Below are 14,021 nucleotides of genomic sequence, written 5' to 3'. Positions count from 1 at the left end.
AGGTTAAACTTAGGAAAAGAATTTGACTCATCTCTGTATTTTGTGGTTTTCAATCTGGTCTTCTGACTCTTACAGCTGATGAGTGGTTTGTTTTTGTTGTATGTCCTCTATATTGCTGCTCACAAAGTGCTTTTTTGCATGGTGGATTGTGATACCACCATTCACTCCTGCCTAGTGGAGGTTGTTGGTGATGCTAGTGACTGTTGTTTTTGGGTTTTTCTTCACAGCTCTCACAATGTTTCTGTTATCAGCTGGTGTAGTTTTCCTTGGCTGCCCTGTTCGTTGTCTGTTGCTTAGTACAACAGTGGTTTCTTTCTTTTTCAGGAAATACCAGATTCTTGTATTGGCAAAACCCAATGTTTGTGCAATGTCTCTGATTGATTTTCACTCTTTTCTCAGCTTCAGAATGGCTTACCATTCTCCTATATACAGCTCTCTGATCTGCATGATGATTTATCCGTGTTAACAACAAATGCAGGTAAAACTGAAGGCTAAAACCAAGAGTAGATATTCAGAGTTATTTACACACCTGGGTAACAAGAACCACCTGTCAGTTCCAATATGTTTGCCTAGGAATTGGATGGTCTGATACAAAATAAATTGAAGGTCTTCAGTCTGCAGAAAGAACAAATGAATTGGCCTTGCTGTTCCAAGAGATGTCTGTGTATATGTGTATATATACATGTTTAAAATGTTAATATAGAAATTCTACTTCCTGTAGCCTATACACCCCAAAAAACCCCAGACAGACCAAGATAAACAGGCAGCACTTCACTGAGGACTGAGCTCAAATGATGGAAATATCACTTAAGAGATATGAAATTGGTCCAAAAAGTTGAAAAGACAGATTTACAAGTTCATGTAAAATATAATGCTGCATTCGACTTACCTCCTAAGTAGGATTTCTCCGAATTTGAAACCAATGAACTCGAAGAAATGGACACCTCTGTTTTCATTAACAAGCAGATAGCAAGCGAAATGTGATGAGGTGATGCATCAAACAGCAAACTGTATGGTTAATGTTTTAGATTAGACATGCAAATAGAGTATCTCTAATAAGTGCTACTTTGTTTATTTCTGATGCTGCACACACCAGTGTTGATCTGATGTCACTCCATAAATGGGGAAGGAAATTTGAGCTGAGAAGACGACCCCAAGTTGACTTCTCAGTTGCGGTGGCATTGCATTTTATGAAAGACATGGTCTTCATTTATCCTGTCAAGAATGAAGGGTTCACTAAGGGTTCACTAAACACCATATATAGCCAATAGCGTGAGCAAAAATTTCTTTTTTTAAAAAGAACAGAAATGACATGGAACAAATTGCTTCATCAAAAACAAATTGCTTCATTTTTTTTGTGTATTAACTACATTTTTTTTCTCACCAGCTCTACTACATCCACACTCCTCCATCGATGTTCAATCCGGATGTCAGTAGAATTAGTTATTTCTAATTAGTTATATATATAATTAATTAATTCTTCTGCACAGATAACAGACAATCTTTCAGAATCAGGAACATGTAGGTATGTAGAAATAGCGTTGAAAGTAACCATTATAAATTTCAGCTCAAAACTCTCTCACTAGCACAATACATTATTCATACTGAGAGAAAACATACTGAAACAGATATAGTTGTGTGAGCAGATTTTGAGGATTGTACACCACAGCCCATAGCCAATACTCTGGTCAACACCTTGCTCTCTGTTTGTCAAGAAGATATCATTTCACTTAGTTTGCATTAATGCACTTATAACTAGCTAATTGGCTAGTGTGTTTTTATATGTTCCATTGTAGACTAGACAATTAGGTTTCCAGAAACATACGTGCTGTGCTAGCTGATGAATTCATGCGTTGTCCACTCTTGCCATATTACTTTATTGGTTGAACTTATGAAACAAACTGGATGTGAGACAAAATGTTGGCTACTAAGGATAAAGAAAGCAACCACCCCCATGTCACAATATATAGGAGTATGAAACTGGACCCCTGACTCCTGAAGTTTAATGAAAAAAGTCCAGTAAAGTCCAGTTTTGTAGCAGTTAAGCAGACTGAGGTTCTGACAGTGCAGTGCAGTAAGCGGATTCACAATGTGTCCCAACACAGCCACACGCTGAGCCTGTTACCAGCTGTTTCCACACAGAACGAGCACATCTGGACCTACATGAAAGTTAAGTGCTAGTTTTTAGCATTTAGTTCTTTCAGCACATGCTTAGGGGGTTGGGATATTTGGTCGTTTGCTAATCTTTGCAACCATGGTGCAATGGCTTTACTTGTTTGGAAATGTCTGCTTTTGTGGCCTTGCTTCGTTTGCCTGCAGTACATTTGGCATTCGTTACGTGAGGCTTCTGCATTTAGATGATGATTTAGGTTGAGTATTGTGGCCATGACCTGATAAGGAGAGATCCAGTTTAATTGCCCGTTGTATATTACATTTAATTTGGTGTCAGTTGTTGACCTTGATGCTTCATAGTTGAAGTATAACATTTGCGTTAATCATAAATTAGGCTGTTTTACTCATTTCTTTCTTTAGTGCTGTATGTCTTGTGTCTTCTCCTGATTGCTGGAAATCAGGAGCACTGACTAATGCCATTAGCATAGAAACTACGGCTGCCACGGTGCCTTTATAGGTGCTGCGATGTGTAGTGGGGGAGGAATGCCTTTCGACACGGCGCATCATGCCTGTCAAGGTTCTACACATCTATCCCACTCTGTTCCCACACTGTTTGAGATCTGTCCCACGGCCAATCCCATTCCTTGGCCAAAACATCACCCCCGCCTCTCCTTCTACAGCCACCACTGCACATTCCTACACGCCAAAAATGCTGCACCCACAGCTAGCTCCATTCCTGAGGTGTCGGGAGAGCAGCCAGGCTGTACCACTTTCTGCCCTCTATGCCATAAATGTGCAGGAGTTGTGCAGTCAGTGTTGCATTACAAGCTTTTTTTTCATTTTTGTTTTTAATTTGTCTGTCTTTGTTCCGTTTTGTTGCTATGCAGACAGATGTGCTCACCTGAGACACATCGATGCAGTATCAGACACAACAGCCGGGGATCGATCAGCCAGCAGCACGCAGTGGAAGCAGTATTGATAAACCCAAGAGCTGACGCACACGACTTGACTCATTCTGACTACTGAACATCACGTCATGGTTTTTGTGTGATTCGACTGTGAAAGTTGTTGACATGGATTGACCAACAGCTGAGTTTGGAAACAGCAAGAAAAAAAATGCATGTATAATGTTTTAATTTTCCTGAAAAACAGCAGAGTGACTGAGTGCACAGGGATTGGGTGTCAATAGCCAGCTGCTGCTGTTTTTGTCCATTCACTATCAGTTGTGATGAGTGCGTGTGTGTGTGTGCAAGCTGCCTCTCAGTGGCCTTTGTTTATGTGTGTGTGTGTGTGTCAGTCAGTGCAAGCTGCATCTTACTGGCCTTTGTTTCTGTGTGTGTGTGTGTGTCTGCGCATGTGTGTGCACATGCTTGCTGAGTGTCTGTGTATGTGTGTGTATATGGATAGAACTGTTTGATAGTTTTGACCTTGCAGGGACTTTTTTTGGAAAAAACTTTTTTTATTTTAAACAGAAAAAACCCCCATCTCAGTAAACAAATTAAAAAATATTTAGGGTTACATTTACGATTAGCGTTTAGGCTTAGAATGAATTATTATGTCATTTGGATGTCCTCATAAGGAGACAAACGTGTGTGTGTATGTATGTGTGTGTGTGGGGGGGGGTGCATGTGTGTTGGATGACTGACTGTTCCAGTAACTCTGGCCTTGTATGATCTGGTCTTCTGGCTAGTTCTCAGAAGGACATGGTGATTATCAATGAGTCATCTGTTCTTGGAAATGATCATCAACTATCAATTTATACTGTTTGCATCATTTCTCTCATGTCTCTGATGTAACCTTTAAGGGTTACGAAATTTGAAATCAAGAAGTGAAAGAAATGCATAAGTTTGATTCTATTGAAATGTGGATTCGTTATTATTTATTTCATTATAAAAAAAAAAAAAAGAAATGTAATTCTGACCCATAATGATCCCCATTTATCAAGCTGGTACAAACTAATTTAGATAAAGTGTAATGATAAATTATTCAGAAGAACATTTACAGTACAGAAGACATATGGTATTCAAAAAAAAAAAGTAATCTACAGTATGTTAACGGACACTTATTAATGCTAACCTCGACTGATAGCCGCCTGATAGTATCATAAATCCTGACTTTTAACACAGATTTCCTTCCCCACTTTAACTTTAACTTTTTGATTTCTTTCAAGTATGCAAACAAATTGAATGAAACCATGAAAAACAAATATTTAAATTGAGAAATAAGTTAAGCTATTCAAAGAGGACAAAATTAATGGCACCCTCTAATAGGAGTAAGAGTTAGTTGTCATTTAGTTGTTTTCAGAGTTTTCTTTTTTTTTTTAGTTTTTTTGCCAACGCTAAATGTAAATCATCTGTGCCATGTACATTTCTTGGTATATGATGGCTGATTGGCATTTATCAACATACACACATGAGGACGGAAACCAGTGTTGAAACTTTTCTGGCTCTGGCTGGATTTTTACAGGTTTGGGTTTTCGCCTGCGAAAACATTTACACATAATGTTAATAAATGATTGATAAATGAGGCCCCCTAATATAACCCATCAGACTCCCAGGGACCTGAGCCTCACACCAGCCACCTGATCCCATCACATGCCTGCTGCTGAGCGGAAGTCCACTAATGGCACATTAATGTAACTGGGGCCTCCACCTTGAGCAAGGACTATAGGGTTTAGCACTATCTTGTAAATGGAATGGCCGTCTGGGGGCTGATGTCTGTGTCAAGCTGGTTTCTGCAGGCTTCGTCTCCTTAAGCCTGTCATCTCTGGCTACTCTCAGCTTTCCGGACAGATAAAAGAGTCTTAGTCAGAACCACCTGCTCCCTTCCAGAATCTCTGGCGCCATCCATATTTTACCATGTCATTCCAATTAGCAAAGCTTAGGGAAAACTATAGCAAATGATACACTAAAGCATTGAACGTAGGCCCTAGGATACTAATCTACCTTTACATGTATATTTACAACAGGTTTTTTTAGGTAATATAATTTTTTTTTTGCCATATCTACAGGCAAATCATCTACAGCTGAACATGACTCACTAACACTGACACTTCTTTCAGTCCTACCACCTTTTGTGGTCTGTCTGTCAGAAAACATCCATACTTCACCTTGGATGGATGTTTAGGTGCCTAGTCGATTGCAGAGGTGTCTAAAATTCAGGAAATGGGTGCTCTGTTTACCGGAAGCTTAGCCTCCAGGGTTTATTCTCAACATATTTGATATATTGTATGTAACACCATCTTAATCCCTTGGCAGATGAATATTTTATGCATTTGTAGTAGTAATAAGAGAGTATGTATTTACAGAAGCCATTGAGCTATTAAATTATGCATAAGCCACACTGATGCACATCAGGTTGGGTTTCATGGCTGTTGTCCGCTTTGGGTGGCTAAAACAAAAGTGTATGCTGGGAAAAAAACATATAAATTAATCTCTGATAAAAATCGATTGAGAGCTTTTAGCAATTAGAGAAGTTTAGAAGACAGGATTACTTTATATTTCTATGCATTTCATTCTTATGATAATCTACTATGTCAACAGTTATTTATTAATTTTTACATCCATAGTAGCTTGATTAGGATTCCTGTGTTAAATCTTTTTAATGAAAATGGAATAATGTATAGGCAAATAGGAGAAATAATTGAAGCAGCCTATCGTTTTATTGCAAATGTCTCAGTTCACTTGGCTGAGGAAGGATTTGATTTCAAACAAAAATGATAATGGAATATGAAAAGAAAGGGTTTTCCTGAATTATACACAAAGTCATATTCCAGTGAGGCCTTCATTAATTGTATCTTCTGATGAAACCGTTGAAATGCAAGTGCACGCTTCATATTAGCAGATATTTGTATGTATGAGATATTTTTTGACGTTTGCATAATTCTCTTCCAGGTGTTTCTTATGGCACTGCTTCTTGCAAAGAAACAAGCAAGTCATCTGCTCAATGAACTCCAAAATTCCCCTCCCTGCTATTTCACGAGCCATTGTGTTTCAGCATTTTGCGAGTGTTCTAAAAAAGTATTTTCAGTTTTGTTTTGTTTCACTGTCGTGCTTCAAGCCCAATTCGGTCGTCGATTGTTCGAGCAGGGAGTGGAAGAACCTGAGCAGAACGAGACCCTCGAATCCAATGCTATAACCTAAATTGCCCAGCATGCCATTGTGCCATTGTGCCAGACCTCACATGCCTTCTCGGTGTCCAGCCTTCCCATCTGTTGCCCTGCCAAGCTGACAATGACCGGTCGTCAAAGCCCAGCTGAGTGTGTGTGTGGCTAACATTTGAAGCAGTCTGCAAAAGGAGACAGATGGAGTGAATAAGTTCAGAGAGAGGGAGAGACAGAGATGGAGAGAGGGAGCAGAATAAATAGAAACAGAAGAGAAAATATGGACTGAGAGGAGAATTAGCGACAAGGCGATTGATCCATTCCCTGAAAAAAAACAGCATAAACATCTAAACACAGATTTTTTTGGCCTTCCTCCAGAAATGAGTCTTGAGCATCATTAAAGACAAACAGGCTCCATTTAACACCTCGCCCAGACGATGAGGCTGGCAGCAAGCATGTTGCTTAAGTGCGTATGTTGGTTTTGAGAAGCCTTTTGCTAGCGCTCGTCTTGCTGAGTGCGCACGGCCGTCTGTGCAGGGATTTCACCTAATGCAAATTTCACCGCCGGTCCGCTGATCCACGGGGTGACTCAGAATCTCCACTGAAACGCCCACACCCCAAACACACATGCACATTTATATATACACACATACATACATGAACTTCTCAAAAATACTGACAAGCTGGAATCCAAGTCAAACTTCTTGTTTGCTGACATGCACATTATTTTAGACTTGGTCTTGCTTAGGCTTCATTATGTACAGCTGGTCATTCTGATGCACATCATTGCTTTTTTGAAGATAACAGACCAAGAGCTGATCTTTCAGATTCCTTCAGCATGGTAAAACAAGTCTACACATGAATCAACTAAAGTGCATTGTACATTATTTTTATAGCTAATTATCAGCAGTGAAGCTTAAAACCTGTTATATATATATATTTAAAAAAAAAAAATCAGTAGTCTTCCACAACCCAATCCATCCTGACGTCTCCCAGTGGCAAGAGCAGTGGCAATAAAGCAACTGCAATGGGTGATTATTCAGGAGCAGGCACTCCTTCCACAATAGCTAATAACATTTTGATTATCTTGCTAATCCCGTTCATTTGGTTAATCCGCGTGCATTAAGGTAATTTGCATGAGGCGCTGATTACTCTATGGAGCTGTAAGAGGGGAAAATGCTCATCAAGGGAATTTTTTTCAGTTCAGCTTTGGGTCAGCCTGGACCATAATACACTCAAGAGCACTCCCTCTGTTTCTGGCTCTCTCTATTAATTTCCCTCTGATGGAGAAAGCTCATCTTGGCCGTGTTCCCACTTCTGCATTTATATCACTTTACCGTTGGGTTTCCCTGCTGCTTTTTTTTCTATTTGCTATGTTTAGACACCCGTCTTTCATCTCATTATCTCTTATTAAATAATACTCCCAGACTCTCTTGTTTGTTTATGCCACCCTTGGAAATCCCCCTCAGTAACTGCACTGTGTCGGGGTGTCTCCCCAAGCTCATCAGTGACTAAACACTAGCACTTGGCAACACCTCCGAAAATGTTTTCTTGTTCTTCCTCTTATATTGTCTCGACCACCCATTTAGCATTCGGTTTGATTGAAATGATCTTGGACGTCCACTTAATTTGTAGCGCCAAAGATCCTAATAGCTTTCATATCTCGCATCTGCAGTACACTTCTGAAGATACATATGGTGTTTCATGGTCCTTGGACACAGGCCCAGTTCATGAGAAAAGAAAATCTCCTAAAGCCCATTTAGTCTGAGGAAGAATGGCAGGAGGAAGTGGTGGTAGTTTTTGTAGGAGGGGGAGAGCAGGCAGTTATACTGTCATACCCAAGGGCACCTGGCAATTCTTAGGTTAGCTTCCTCCCCCAACCCTTCACCCAGACATACTACTACAACAGATTTTTTTTTCTGGCAAGCTTTCAAGAACGGCTCAACGGTTTTTGGAGTATTCGAAACGTGTTGCAACAGAAAGACGAGTGAGGGGAAAATAAGGCTACACTTATCAAAGCAACCCACCCTGTGGCATGGCAGTTGAGCTTCCACTTATCACAGTCACAAGCAGAACACTTTCATAGTTTAGCAACACAAAGAGTCTCACCCCTCAATGCGTAGGGTCATGGCAAACTTTTTGTGAATTCAGAGCTTGCGCGAACGCAACTGAAAACGAACAACCGGTAGTTAGTGCTACCGTTGTCCATTATTTACCTTCAAGCTGAACATCCACCTCAGTTAAGTGATGTTGTGGACCGCTTAGACACTGTACTGAAAGGATAAAGGAGAACGTTTATGAGAACCAGTAAAGGTGAAGATTCTAGCATTCTAGAGAGTAGGGTTGCACCGATACCATTTTATTCAGACTGCGTACAGATACGAGCGCATGTGTTTTGCTACTTGTTGATCTTTATAACCAACTTACCTACCTACCAACCGTAAACCTAGTATTAATCATTCAGCTTTATTTGCTTGAACACATGTCCGTTCATGCATTTAGGCTACTCTGCATGTTCAACATTGAAAATTTGTTTAATTAGTTAATTAGTTCGACTGCAAACGCAAGGCTTGTGTCAAATGTAATAATGAGTAGATAAGCAAAGGGTTACATCCATAGTCTACACCCAGGGGTGTCCAATCTTAGGGGTCAGAGTGGATACAGGTTTTCATTCCAGTCAAGCAAGAGACACACCTGATTTCACCTGTTTAATCAGTTGGTTTTGGCTTTCAATAGACTTAGGCGTGGCTTCTGCTCGGTTGGAATGAAATCCAGACCAAATTGGGCACCCAGGGTCTATATCATGATCAGTACCAGTGTAGTCCCACTGAAGAGCGCCTACTGTGAAACGTTTCTAAGGGAACCTCCGGTTATTGAGTTGCAGAGTAACTAACTGAAGACACTTTAGGATGCTTGATGGACATTTGTTCTGTTCTGCGCTCTTCGGATTTGAATATTGATGTTGATTATGATGTGATTTTCCAGAACAGCACTCGCAGCCAAACACTAGGTACCTTTCAACAACACATGAGTTTACTCCAGCTCCAGTTTTATGGATTTTGTGTCAGAGACCTCTACTCAAACAGAGGTCAAAATGCCAAAAAGCTATTTCCCCTTTTTAATTCAGTTGGGTTTGGAAGCATCAGAAGGGTTGAATTAGCAGACCACAGATATAAATGCACCCTGGGAAAGTGAAGTTCACTTGGTTCACACTGAGAGCTGAGAACTAAAGTGTTTACAACTAGGGCATGGGGGCACAACTTAAATAAAAACAGGACATCACAGTAGCTGAAGTCAGCATAGGTGCTTGTGAAATAACAGTTTTTTTTTCTAAATGGTGACATTTTGTTCTTCGACAATGAGAAGATATCCGAAACTTTTAAGAAGAGAAGAACGTAGAGTCTAATTATCACAAAACTTTAGAGCCTAAAGTCTGCCTAGAGGGCATGAAGATTTGTCAAGAGACATAACTGGGTTTCATCAGAAAGAGTCGATTCAGAGAATTACCGTGAACACAGAAAGGAAGAATCTCTAGACTATCCGACAAGTCTACTATGTGTGTCATTTAAACAAATGCAGTCAAGCAAGAAAAAATTAAAGAATCCTATAGGGTATATTGCCAAACTCTGGATCCTACAGATTTAGAGGCATTGAGGCTGTTTTAGATATAAAAATCCAGTCTCGCAAGGAAGACCTCTAGCTTCACTAATGAGTCTGCTACATTTAGTGAATAAATGTGGCCAAGAACCGCCTACGTTGGCAGAAAGAGGCAAACTGATTGACATGCCAGATGAGCAACCACAAAATTATTCTGCGAGCCCATCAGTAAACATGGAGTTATCTTGTTTGCTCACGGCTCACACAAATCTCTTTAATAACTTTTAATGACTGGATTGTGTGAATGCTGTTTTTTTAGTTCGTCGGTTATATCTTGCTTGAAAAGGCTAATTTTGGCAAAGTTGTCATACCGTAAACTAACACCTTGTGTATATGTACATGGAACGCAAATAGCCAATCAGCTTGCATCTTCAAGACTGTCTAAACATACAAAAAATAGGAATCACGTAATCATTTCGCTTGTGTATCTAAAGCTAAAGCTAATTTTTAAGAAGAGAGGAAGTGAGTGTCCAAGACTCTTTACATGAATTTCTGTGGTTCTTTTAACTCATGCTAGCCTCAAAGGCCCTTGTCTCATCACACACATGCAATTGTATTACAAATTATGAATCGTACCCCAAGCAATATCTCTACTCTTGGCTGTGTTTCTGCAGAACTTGGGTCCCACTTTGATGTAGAAGCCAAGGAGTCTGCTGTTCTGCAGAACACCCACAGGCCCTGCAGTGGGATTGAGTCCTCTTTGGTCCATGGGATGAGGCAGGAAGTGTGTTTTTTCCCTGTTAAGCAGTTTGTAATGGATAGCGTGTCATAGCTGCATGTTTGTATGGTGCCTCAGTAGGAAGTGCTCTGTGCCATGGGGAAAGCATCGGTGCTCAGAGGAACTGAATAAAAATCGATTTGATATTTCCTGAGAGAGGGGGAAGGAGAAAGCCTTAATATGCCAAAATATTTTAAAGCCAAAATATGATCAAGGAAAAGTGTGTGTGTGCGCAATTCACGTAATGCCTAATCTGGGGTTGTATCATCATTGTTTTTGTCAATGAGAAAAAAACTAAAACTGTTTTAGAGGTGTGTGTGTGTGTGTGTGTGATGCATATTTATTCAGACTTCTGTTCTGATTGAATATCTATTTAAAACGAATTCTACACAAGTATTTCTGACTACACAATATTTTCATATAAAAAAAAAATCCTCATTTGAATGCAAATCTCTTGTTCTGCTTTTAGTCCCCTGAGGCTCTTTATGGCAGACCTTTTTTAAAATGTTAAACCCACGTACGTTTCCTTATATGAAAATAAACAATGTACAGTTTATATCCAGAAATTGATGCATTTTTTGCAGGCACATAGTAAACAGTCGTGAAGAGCAGTGAAGCAGGTAGGATTGCCACCTCAAAGCTTCAGAGTTACTGTCTGGAGTTTCACATGATCTTCCTCTGTGTCTGTGTAGGATTCCATGCCTCTGGCGTGTCTGGTTTTCTACCTCCTCCCAAAATCATGGTGCCCCATCCCAGTTGGATTGCAGCCTCACGCCCAGTATTCCCAGGATATGCTCTGGATCAGCAACCTTGATGATGAAATAGCGCTTACTGAAAATGAACGAATGATTAAATCTCGAGGGCAATTCTAGAATTTCATTGCAGGCTAAAGTCCTAACGCAAACGTATTCTGTGCAAACAGTAATATTTCTGCGTTTATAAAATGGCAAGGCCAGTTTTATGTGTGTGTTTCTGTGCGTGCTTGCGCAGTATATCACATCTCTTTTCCTCAGGAAATATGCACTGTCAGATGGTTTGGTACAGAGGTTTAAATTGATTAACATAAATTGCAGTTCTCCAAAACAAAAGCACTACATGGGGTGGTTTCGCTCAAACTACAAAGTACTCTCAGTCTGCAATAAAACGGAGATCAAATGTGTTTTAAACCTGTTCTTGGAGGTAGTTTTACTAAAAATAGTACACTGCTGGTATTTATCAAGCCAGACCTCTCTATTTACAATCCCCTGCTTGGAGTTCTGGATATTTTTTCCTCACTATCTCTCACCTGGAGCTTGGTTGGGTGTCTTTTCTTTGTGTTTTTGTTTTCTCTCTGTGCGTTTGTGGCCTCCTCATCCATCCTGCTCTCTCACATTTCAGCCGCTCCCTCTGCTCTGCATTTGTGCTATCGCAAGCAAACAGACATCTTTTTTGTTTTTTTGTTTTTTTTAAATTGAATGATTTTTAGAGGGAAAAACCCCAAATGAATGGCTGAGATAGAAGCTGTTTTGCACCCTGCCCTTCACTATATCCTCATGCAGTAGCAGTTATTTTCAATACTGACATATAGGCAGGTGCTAAATTTATACACTGATCAAATCACTAGCTCTGGCTCTTGTTTTGGCCTGTTCATCTTCTCACCTGATAATGCAGCTAAGAAACTAAGTAATCATGATGTTAGCTAAGGTGGAAGGTAGGCTTTTTGTGTGTGGGTGTGCTGCAGAAATACAATATTAGAAATGAACACAGCATTGTCAGTCAAGACTTCTGTTAACTTTAAGAACAGATCTTTGCTAGCTAGTTTACAACTAACTCCACCTATAACTCCCTGTAGTTCTTCTGGTTCGCCGTGTGGCCTCAAAAATTCAGCGAAACTGTAAAGAGATCAAGTGGCAGCAAACATCGAACAGGTTCAAGACTTGAGCAAAGATGATTATAAGAGGTTTGATTTGGTTCAAACCAGGAAAACGTGATACGAAAACTGTCTTGCTTTGAATAACAGATTTTTTTTTTTTTAAAGTTGTATTTAATGCAAGATTGATTAAATAGTTTAAGGGCTTGGGATGATTGATAGGTGGACTGAAGCTCTGGCTAAACAGACTCTAAAATTTGGAGATTTTATGATCGCAAAAATCAAGCAAATTTCATGATTCGCAGGAGTGTACATATTTGTAGGAGCCTGCGAGTTTCCAAAAAATGTTTTCCACAGATTTGGGCTGAGACATGTTGACATGCATTCAGACAAAGCCCTCTTTGAGACACCTATGTCAAACATAAATACAGTAATACAGTAGGTAATGAATATGTGTCTTCACTAGTAGTAGTTCAGAAAAAGAATCCTGGGCTTGCAATTCACATAGTGTTACACAGAAAAAGCACAAAAAACTCAAATTTTGCAAAAGTCTGAATATCATATTCTGTTCAGCATGTAGTTTAGCTTTAAAGCAGTAGTAACATCTGTAGCTAAATCTATAGGTAAATATGTATAATTGTCAAATTCCTCATTGTGCTATTTTAAGAAAGCAAAACAGTTGTCATGTTCAATGGTTTACAGTCTATACTGAACTGTTCACAAGTGTAGTATATACATTTTAAAACTTTTAAAGATTTATTCATCTTTAGTACCTGCTTTATCCTGGTCAGGGTCACAGGGTGTGGGATGGGAATACACCCTGGATGGGATGCCAGTCCTTTGCAGGGCAACATGCACACACTTATACACTTTGTCACACTTAGAGGGAAGAGCCTCTCCACTTACCAGAATGTTTCTTGGAGGTGGGAGGAACTTGGAAAACCTGAAGACAGCCCACAAGGATGCAGGGAGAGCATTCAAAACCCTGCACAGACAGTAACATGAGCTCAGGAGCTGTGAAGCTGCAACACTACTCTCTAAACCCATTCAATCTTTCCAGTAATTAAAATAGAATGCATTATTTTAAAGGAATTTGACAGCTTCACCCCTCATTGAGCCCATAACCTATTTTTTTTTTTTTACATTGCCTTCAGAGATACAGCTGAACACCAGAGTTCTGTTTATTCTGGTTGTGGGGGATTTAGGCAGATATGACTTGGTAATTGAATACTGAGATGTGCTGCAGGCTCTGAGCATGAAAGAGTGTGTATAGTGGCTGTGAGGGGACCGAGAGTGGGATGAATAATGTTGTTCAATGAAGGAAGCCTGAAGGCTGAGGGCTCTGCCTTTTGTCTGTGCTGCACTGTATTATGCCACAGAGTAATTACTTTTTAAGGATATATTAGAGTAAAAGGTCAAGGTGCAGGTCCTCTCCTTCAGGTGTTCCTATCTACAGTTGCATTTCTGCTTTTTTTATACCAGCTTTGAAAGACAGTTTGTTGAAGTGTTTAGGAGCTTTTGGCGTCGACACAGACGGCTATCTTGGACTCGGTTTTAACTTTACTCCGGACATTACGTGGGTT

The 14,021-nt window shown here is 39.9% G+C and overlaps 1 protein-coding gene across 3 annotated transcripts in view; it reads left to right on the top strand.

Moving 5' to 3' along the window:
• bcl2a (BCL2 apoptosis regulator a) overlaps positions 1-14,021 on the top strand; it is a 130,324-nt gene that overhangs the window by 25,049 nt on the left and 91,254 nt on the right. The window contains exon 2 of one of the 3 annotated variants that reach the window (XR_009203293.1): positions 10,486-10,595. The exons of the other annotated variants lie outside the window; for them this stretch is intronic. The gene's annotated coding sequence lies outside the window, so the exon portion shown is untranslated. The remainder of the gene's footprint in view (positions 1-10,485; positions 10,596-14,021) is intronic. 3 annotated transcript variants of the gene reach the window in all.

This window comes from Hemibagrus wyckioides, linkage group LG23 (assembly GCF_019097595.1).
Source record: "Hemibagrus wyckioides isolate EC202008001 linkage group LG23, SWU_Hwy_1.0, whole genome shotgun sequence".
Lineage (NCBI taxonomy): Eukaryota > Metazoa > Chordata > Actinopteri > Siluriformes > Bagridae > Hemibagrus > Hemibagrus wyckioides.
The sequence above is the reverse complement of the archived record's forward strand: the minus strand, read 5'-3'. Positions and strand labels throughout refer to the sequence as shown.